This window comes from Anolis sagrei, chromosome X (genome assembly GCF_037176765.1).
Source record: "Anolis sagrei isolate rAnoSag1 chromosome X, rAnoSag1.mat, whole genome shotgun sequence".
NCBI classification, from domain to species: Eukaryota; Metazoa; Chordata; class Lepidosauria; order Squamata; family Dactyloidae; genus Anolis; species Anolis sagrei.
Window position 1 is genome coordinate 49,867,830 of NC_090034.1, and position 9,545 is coordinate 49,877,374.

The following is a 9,545-nucleotide window of genomic DNA, read 5'->3' on the forward strand; positions in this document are numbered from 1 at the left end:
AAATTGAGTTTAAAATCAAACCTACATGCTTCACCATCTCTATGCAGACCCTCTTTGATTGGCTTTGCAGCTTCATGGCTACTCAGTGCTATTCCAGCTTGCTCATTGCAACAGACGAGGGTTCTTTCCCCCACCCTGGACATTATTCCACAGATATATATACACTCCATTTGCTTCACTGCCAACAGAACTTCTAAAGATGTTTGCCACAGATGCAGGCCAAACCTCAGGAGAGAATGCTACTGGAACATGGCCATACTGCCCGAAAAACTCACCACAACCCTACTTCTTTTGTTGTCTTCTAAAACCCTGCCTGTTTAATATAAAACCAGATGAGGTGTTATCTCCAGGCTGTGCCCTCCCATGGGGGCGGCTCTGCACTCTCCACTCTGGACCAATCCTGTGTCCTATGCTTTGGCTTCACTGGTGAGTATTTAAGCTGGAACTTGGGTTATTAATTCTGGTTGGCATAATGCTCCCCAGGCCATTCCTTCTCAATATATTGCGGTATAAATTCCCTATCAAAGGCCTTCAGAGGAGAGGATGAAGGAGACAGAAGGGAAGAAGGGAAGAAATATAGGAGTCCTTGGTGAACACCTTGGGGTGTTCCTTGGGGTGTGTTCAACATCATTATTATTGTTATTATTATTCGAAACAATAAGAAACTAAAAAACAATCCTCTTTAAGAAGCCACTAAGTTGGACATCACATTTAATTTAATGTTATATATATAGACATTAGGCATGGTGACATCCAGTCGGAATCTTTGTTATTCGGAATAAAGTCGGAAAAATTACATTTTTGAAGCGATTTTGAACTTATTTAAGGAAACTAGAAGTCCCCTTGCCCTTCCGAAGCTAGTCTTGCCATTTTTTTCCGACTCAGGAGGTGAGTTGGAAATGATTCAGCTTTTCCTCCACTTCTGAGAAGCCAGTTTTAAACCAGAGAATGGTGGATTTCCTCCCGTTTACTTTTCCCGCTTCTGGTTTAAGCCAGAGAAGCCAGTTTTAAACCAGAGAAGGGTGAATTTCCTCCCGTTTGCTTTTCCCGATTCTGGCTCAAGCCAGAGAAGCCAGTTTTAAACCGGAGAATGGTGAATTTCCTCCCGTTTGCTTTTCCCGATTCTGGCTCAAGCCAGAGAAGCCAGTTTTAAACCGGAGAAGGTTGAATTTCCTCCCGTTTGCTTTTCCCGCTTCTGGCTCAAGCCAGAGAAGCCAGTTTTAAACCAGAGAAGGGTGAATTTCCTCCCGTTTGCTTTTCCCACTTCTGGTTCAAGCCAGAGAAGCCAGTTTTAAACCGGAGAATGGTGGATTTCCTCCCGTTTGCTTTTCCCGCTTCCGGCTCAAGCCAGAGAAGTCAGTTTTAAACCAGAGAAGGGTGAATTTCCTCCCATTTGCTTTCCACCGCTCCTGGAGTAAAACAACTACTTTCAAAGTAGTTGTTTTACACCCAATGAAACAGGAAATAACACTTTCAAACCATTAACGAAAGGATTCAGAAGTTTCATAAAGTTTTGAACTTTTTTTTCTGTGAAAATTGGAATTGACTTTAGAATCGAACCACCAGCTACATCTGAAACAAGTTTTGAACCTTTTTTTTTTTTTTGGATCAAACAAGCCTAACAGACATACTGTGGCAGAATAAAATATGGCTGCTCTTGCGATGTACTTTTGGCCACTAGGAAAATTGGCCAAATATTCTTCTGCCAATAACAAAGATGGAGACTCAGTTTGTTCCATTTTTTCCTTGCTGCCCAAAACAAAGATGGCGGGATCCATATTTGTCTTATATAAGGAGGAAGGGAAGAAGCCTCTTGGACAGGAACAAAGATGGCACCCGAAGCTTCATTGAGCCACTCTGCATTAAGCAAAAAAGATTTGATCTTTGAGCTTTCCTAGGTTTGACTGACAGGTGGCGCTGTGGGACAAAGTTGATTTGGCTTACTGTGCGGAAGGCGAAAACGGCTGTTTTAGCCCAATAAAGATATATATGTATATTCCATAATGGATTTAGGGTTATGTTTCAAAAGCTCTTTTTGCTTTTTTCTGGGAGAATCCAGATCGCTTTTGGCAAATTAATAAATAATAATAACGATAAGGCGTTGCTGTGACTTTTCCAGCCTGTATGGTCAAGTATCCATAGCATTCTCTCATGACATTTCACGCACATCTGTGGCTGCCAATGAGCAAACTTGATACCCTCAGATGCAGGTGAAATATCAGGAGAAAATGCTGCTGGAACACATTGGTCATACAGTTCGAAAAACTCACAGCAACCCAATGATTCCAGCTTTGAAAGCCTTTGACAACACAGTAATAATAATAATAATAATAGAACCATGCTCTATGTGGTGTCCCATATGGTTGGGATGTCTCTTCTGCTCTGAAACACCGCCATGAAAATGCAAAAGCATGGATAAGAACCAACCCTTTTGAGCGGACTTATTTTGACAGTCATGGCTAAACGAAAGATTCAACCCTCCTTTTTTGGGACTCACGTCTGGATGGATTCTTTCTCCTGGTTGGAATGAAAACAAAGAGGCTGCACGACAGTTGAAAGCATAGCTTATTTAATTTTTTTAATACATTTTTTCTCATTTTTTCCACTTTTCTTATTATTTTTTTCTTATTTTTTAATTTTTTTAAAATTGTCCTTTTAGGTTTTTTTTTTATTTATTTATTGTAATGTACTTTTGCATAGGGGAAAAAAAAGAAAATTAACAAGAAAAAAAACCTGGAAATCGGTACATCAAAAGGTCGGCGCGGCAGCGAACAGGATGCGTACAAAGGCGAAGAGGTCAAAATATTGCGTTGGCAACCAAGGAAAAGCAAGATGGTTATAACGTTTAGGCTTACGGGAAATGTACCAGTTGCCTGGTTGTAATAGGGAGTCATGATAAAGAGACTGGATTCATAAATTGCATCGGAAAACAAGCTCTTTTGTGTGTTTGATTTCATCTAAACAAACCCATTTTTTTTGGGTTGCATTTAGAGTTGATTTTTGAGGAAAACACTGATCCCATTAATCCTGTAGAATTAATGTAGTTTTGATACTACGGTGGAATCCTGGGAGTTGTAGTTTGGCCAAGAAAGAGCTCTGTAAAACTACAAATCCCAGCAGCTGTTAAAATGAATTCGACAGCATAGATGCACGCATTGTTTGTGTACCTGGGGATTTTGAACCAAAGTTCTTGGTCTGCGGAACTACATTTTGAGAAAGAGAGAGGGCCGCAGTTAGAACAATGGGTTAAACCGCCAGATACAGAAAATCTTGTTGACCGGAAGGTTGACAGTTCAAGCCATGGGTCGGGGTGAGCTCCTGCCATCGGTCCTAGCTTCTGTTTACCTAGCAGTTTGAAAACAGCAATGTGAGTAGATAAATAGGTACCAGGCGTCCCTGAAGAACATGCCGGCAATTCTATCAGGAAGGTGCCTATGGACAACAGGCTCCTTGGCATGGAAAAATAGAACAACAGCACCTCCCCATGGCTGAGTCGAGCAAAGCCTCCAGATGCCAGAGATGAAAAAGAAGGAAGCCTTGCATCTATGTATTGTCTGTCTTTGCTGTTAATTGTATTACAGCGTTGAATGTTTGCTATATGTATTCCGTAATCCGCTCTGAGTCCCCTCAGGGAGATAGAGCAGAATATAAATAAAGTATAATATATAATGCGGGTCGAAACCAGTTTAAGCTCATAGTGTGGACACCTTCCGTTGCCTTTCCCCCTAAAGTATAAACCGGCTTGCCGTTCCTTGGTGCCGCAATGTGTGTCTTGTGCTAAAACGGAGCGTAGTAAGCAAAGTGGCGAGACAGAGAATAAACAACTATGGTTATTAAAAAAAAATACCAGTAAAAATATAAATGACCAAAGCGCATTGGGGGGAATCTGTGCGCAACATGGAAGAGGAGGCGGAAAATGAAAAAAGGAGAGGCGGGTTTGCGAAGGAACGCGAAGCAATGCTGTCCAATGTAAGTTGTCAAAAGCAATGTCGGTTTCTAATTTCTCACCTCTATCTATTCTTCGCAACATGCTTCTCCATTGAACGATAAAATGGAAAATGATGTCAGAAAAAGGCAAACATGATCCCCGATGGTTAACAAACCATATCCAATGATGTTAGTGGGAGAATAGGGTTGCCAATGGACTAGATCTCCTAGCATTCCCTCACACTTGGATCAGCTGGGATGGGTTTTGCAGTCCATCGAAACCCATCCTTTCTTTGCTCTCCTATTGGAACCCCTATCATGATTGTTGGAAACAAGATACGGGGCCCTTTTATATCTTTCAATGGTAGTGAAATGATTCCACTTTAACCGAAACGGCGACGTCCCAAAGAATCCTGGGATTTGTAGTGTATTTACAGTCCTAGTGCCTCCCCAAACTACAAGTCCCTAGAGTCCATGGAATCCTAGTATTACATTTCTGTAGTGTGGAGGGACACAAGGGCACTCTAAGATTAACATCAACTCTACTCTCCTCTTTCCATTGGAAATGTCAGTGTCAAAGGTTGAGAGAATGTGACTTGCCCAAGGTCCATAGTTGAGCAAAAGGGGATTCAGACCCAGGTCTTCCATAGTCTTATTCTAAAACATTGGGTTTCCCTGCCATTTATTATTATTATGTCTTTTCAGGTCAACTTGGATTTTCTGAATGACTCAGAAGGGGATTTGAATTGCCTTCCTCTGAGGATGAGAGAGTGTGGCCTGCCCAATGGATTTGCATAGCCGAGCCTAGGGAATTCGAACTCGGGTTTCTTAGACTCCAATCCAATATTCAAAACACGCTGGATATACATACATATGAGTACAATTGAGCTTCACCGACCAATGCTTAGCATAGTAATCTGTGTCCATGTATATACAACTCACTATGATTCACTATGAGAGATGGATGAACGAGAAAACAAGCAACCAGGAACACTGAATTGAAAAATGTTTTTCTAATATGTTCCAAAGTTTTTTTAAAGTGGGATCCAAATTTCCTCAAGTCTGACTTTTTTGGGAGCCAGAAATTACAAGTTTTCTGTTATATCTATTATTTATACAAAAAAAAAAATTCGTAATGCGAATGGCGACATGGGAAGGAAAACACGGCGAAGGTGGAACATGCCGACGACGGAAAAGGGAAACGCAAAACACGGCAGAAAAAATTCATTAGGCACAGCTTCAGTTATATTTTTGGTATTTCGTGTATTTCGTTACTGGCTTTCACTTCCGTTTCGGGTGTGCGCCCAATTATTCTCCTCTTTAATATTATTTCATAATGATATCGACTGGTAAAGGAACTGCGAGTTTACAGACTTTGGGAGATTCCAAAATCATCATTTTCCTAAAAATCAAAATGGGTAGAAATTGATATTTCAGTCCTTTCAATGATTCCTTGGCGAATATTTCTCCCGTAATCAAGTGGCGTTTAATCTTTTCCCTGAAAGAAACCTTGGGGAGTTTAATTTTGGTGATTGATAGGGATGGAAAAATTGAAAATATTCAAAAATATTTGGGAATTTTTAAAAATGACTCCTGAACGGATGCGAATTTTCGCAATTTGGGGCTCTTTGTGCGGAAAATTCACACAACGGTCCATTCTGCACAGAAAGCGGAACAATATTTCCATGTAGAAAAATTATTTTCTATGCTGGGGAATAAATTTCCTGTATTTAAAACATGCCATTGGGGCATCCCATGCCCAATCTGCGCAGGTGCGAAAACAACCGAATTTTGTGCGGGAAAAGCCCAAAGATGCAAATCGGATCAAAGACGGAGGAGAACAATTTGCGGAACACGCCAAACCATTGAAGCCTTTTTTCCCCATCTCTATCAAAGCCCCCCTCCCATTCCTTACTTTAGATCCTTATGATTTTGCAATTAAAACCGATAATAAACCCCCTCCCCGCGTCCGTCCCCGCATTGCAACCTGCCCCATTCCCTCCCATGCAACCATCCATAATGCTGATTATATTTTATTCTTCTTTTTTAAAAAATGGCAATACGCTCCCACCCCGTGCCTCCCCCATGTTTCCTTTCCTCTCCCGCTTTTCCCCCTCCCCATACACGCATCAAATAATAAGAATAATAAGAATAATATCATGCAGCAACACCTGTGCAGTGATGTCATTAGAGTTAATACGTATTTTCATAGAAGGCAAGGCACATTATGTGGTATAAAACATTATTCCCCCACCCCACCCCAAATATCTTTTCTCGTGCAAATTAGAAAAAAAAAGTCAAAAGTTGGGTGGGGCTGGGTTTCTTATTTTTTTCTCTTTGTTCCTCAAAGGAAGAAAGAAGGGAGGGAACGGGGAGGAGAGCGCTTAAATGTTGATTTGCCATGCACATTCTCAGCCAGCTGATTGGTTGAGCTCGGTCACATGAGTTCCTGTTTCAAAGCACCATGCATTCGAGAGTTTGTAAAGGGGGAAATCTTTTGCGTTTTTCTTTTTTTTTTCGTCTGGATGGGGCTTCCGTTTTGCTCCGTCAACCACTTCCTCACCATCGATTACAGATTTTTTATTACAAAAAGAAATTGCTCTATATAGAAATTCGGGGTCACATTTTTCTCACGAAAAGGGCCCCACCTTTTCGTGAGGAAGGGAAGAGTCCACATTGGAAATATGTATCTATATATACATATATATGTGTGTGTATATATATATATATATATATATATATATATATATATATATATATATGTTCTCTCTCCTGCCCCTTTCCCACCCACGACTGGTTGAACCCGGCATCGACGTTTCTCACCGTCAAGGTGCTAAGGTGTAAACAAGTACCGCTGGAAACCATTTCCCCCCCTTTACCCCAAATGATGCCAAATCTGAGGCAGGGGCTTGGGTTGTCTAGCAAAAGTCTATTTTTTTCTATTAAAAAAAGAAATTTCTCCCCTCTTAGCCTTGGCGTAAGGGAGCGGGAGGAACAGAGAGGGTGTTTTGCATATGCAAACGCAAGCCCCGGAGCAATTTTCCAGGCTGTAGATACGGGGCAGCGTCCCGAAGTTTGAGAAGGATGAGGCGGTGGAGGATGGGCTTCTCCACAGGTTGGGCTGAAGGCGGAAGGTTCTAGAACAAATAGAGGAGGTGGTTCCACCTGAGAGAAGGTTCTGGAATTTCGAGTCCCAAGCGGTCCAATTCACCACCTGAGGACTTGGCATCGACAGAGAAGATTTGCTTTCTGGAGACTCAGCAGTTGGGTGATGCTACAAAGGCCAGCATCCCATAAGACCACTACTAACTCACTCTTCTGTCCTAAAAATGTCCAGAATGGGTTCTCCAAGTTGGAGATTTTCAGGATCTTGGTAGTCTTGACTTCTTTTACTCACTCGTCAAGTTCTTCTGACCATTTCATGATTGACTTCAGAGAAGAAGCTCTCTTGACTGTTTCATGGTTGTCTTTTTAACCACTTGGACAGCATTTTGTAGCTTCTACGTCCTGCCAAAGGATCCTGGGAATTGCTTGAAGGAGGCAAGAAGTTGACAAAGATGCTACAGTTCCACTTACAAAACTACAAGACATCCCTGTGAGGAAGGGAACGTCTTGATGCAGATCTGGTTTACAGATGGCCGATAAAAACCTTCATGCAACTATGGCCTTGATTCAACCATAACAGCTCTCTCTTGAGGGAGAAACACTGAATCCCTTCCCTCACTTCCTGAGATCTGGGCAACATTCTGCCACTCCTTCATCTCCAACTGTTTTATGGGCAGACAAGTAATCCATTTTGGGTGACAGTGATCTTAGCGAGGATTCGGATGGATTGGCACCAAGGTGGAAGAAACATCCAGAAGATCAAGCCCAGCCACAAATGGAGAGGAAAGTGAATCCAAATTTGTTGTGACTGGACTTTGGACCTTAGAAGCCCCAACCTCCGGGGTGGCGGGAGACCCAATCCGTGGCATTGGTAAAGCTTTGGTGTTCGCCCCTCCGAACGCAGCCTGCGAGAAGGACCAGAGCATTAAATTGTAGGCACTTGAACCAGTCCAGAATGGCTTATCCGGGGCTTGCGAGGGGGGTGGGGGGTGGAGGGCAGCGGGAGGAGGAGAGTCAGAAGGGAAAGGGGAATTACGTAAGGAGGCATCTCCCCCAGATCCGAACCAAACTCTGGCCTGGGAAGATTTCCACACATCTCTCAACACCATCCTATTTCTATGATAGCCTCGAAACTGTCCCATCCCGGTCGCCGACTTCTATCTTAACACACATTAAAAACAAAAACTCATTTGGAGACAACTTTCTTCTATCCCACCACCCCTCATTCCCCTCTTCTTCTTCAAAGTGCATTTTCTACAAACAAAAAAAACCCCATGTGCAATCCACAAATCCAACATCCTCATCACTTCTCTCATCATTACATAGCTGGTCTACTATGGCATGCATAGTTCATTTGGAAAGTGGAAGGGAAGCAGATGGGTCCAACTACTGTTGGGACCATTTCCAACCTCCTTCCTCATCCCAATCGGAGACGACACCTTCATGAGGAAAGCTAGGCAGATATCCCTCAACTCCTCATACAAACAGGGATTAAAAGTGTGGTAGAAGGGAGCTTTGAGAAGAACTAAGGGACCAGACACATCCCAAGTCCTGAAGTGCAATTCACTTCTCCCTTCCTGCAAGGTAGCCAAAGGCATGCTGTTGAAACACAGCATGGTGGCAAACCCGCCAATAAAGAAGTGCTACCAGCCACAAAACCCAATCTCACTGCTGAGCTTTAAATGCCCCCCACTTTCCCCGAAGGCCAGCCTCGTTCCCCATTTCCCACAACTTCGGCCCCAACATTGCACAAACCGTAAATTGCAGCAGTACAAATCCATCCATTTCGATCCTTTGCCCTCCCACCTTTCTGGCCCCTCCCCCCCAAAAAACAACCCAAAGATTGCATCATTTGAGTCGAGCCCACAAAAGCATTCTAGGAAAGGGGATATCAAAAGGAAGCCAAGAAGTCCCGTGCCGTCTCAGAAAACCTCCAACAAGAACGCAAAGCAGGGAGACAGGGAAAGGAGGCATCAGATATTGTCCGAAAAAGTGCCAAAGGTGGGTTTCAAATCCCTCTTTCTTTCTTTTGGAGAGGGAGTCTTTCTTCACTCTGCATCCCAGCTTGGGTCAGTTTCAACTCTTCCGGTCCTTCGTAGATGGACCGACAGACCAAGTCTCTAGCGTTACGCTGTCAAGAGAAGGAGAGTGAAATCAGGCATAGAAAAAAAATAAACGAAGGGCCAGGTCAATGATTTCTCTCTCTCTCTCTCTCTCTCTCTCTCTCTCTCTTTCTTTTTTTCCCCCTACCCACAGGTGCTGGGGAAACTTTTGCATATACATCCCTTTCGAGAAAGCGACAGGCAGGATCCCGCTTGGTCCGGAAAAAGGGAAGAAAGAGAGTGATCCCGATTCTCCTCGGAAAGGTGCGTAGTGTCGAAACAAAACAAAAAAAGTAATAGAGGAGAAGACAACTCCCATCCACAAGCTGCCTTTTGGGGGTGTCACTCGTCGACGGGAAGGATGCCGGGTTGAGAGATAAGACGGATATATTGGATTCTCTTTTTTTCAAA

At 43.0% G+C, this 9,545-nt stretch overlaps 1 protein-coding gene across 2 annotated transcripts in view; it reads right to left on the reverse strand.

Annotated features, from left to right (window-relative positions):
• Nucleotides 1-2,547: 2,547 nt before the first annotated feature.
• NFIC (nuclear factor I C) overlaps nt 2,548-9,545 on the reverse strand; it is a 111,400-nt gene continuing 104,402 nt past the window's right edge. For both annotated transcript variants that reach the window (XM_060785191.2, XM_060785190.2), the window contains exon 11: nt 2,548-9,545. This exon is cut by the window's right edge and continues 221 nt beyond it. The gene's annotated coding sequence lies outside the window, so the exon portion shown is untranslated.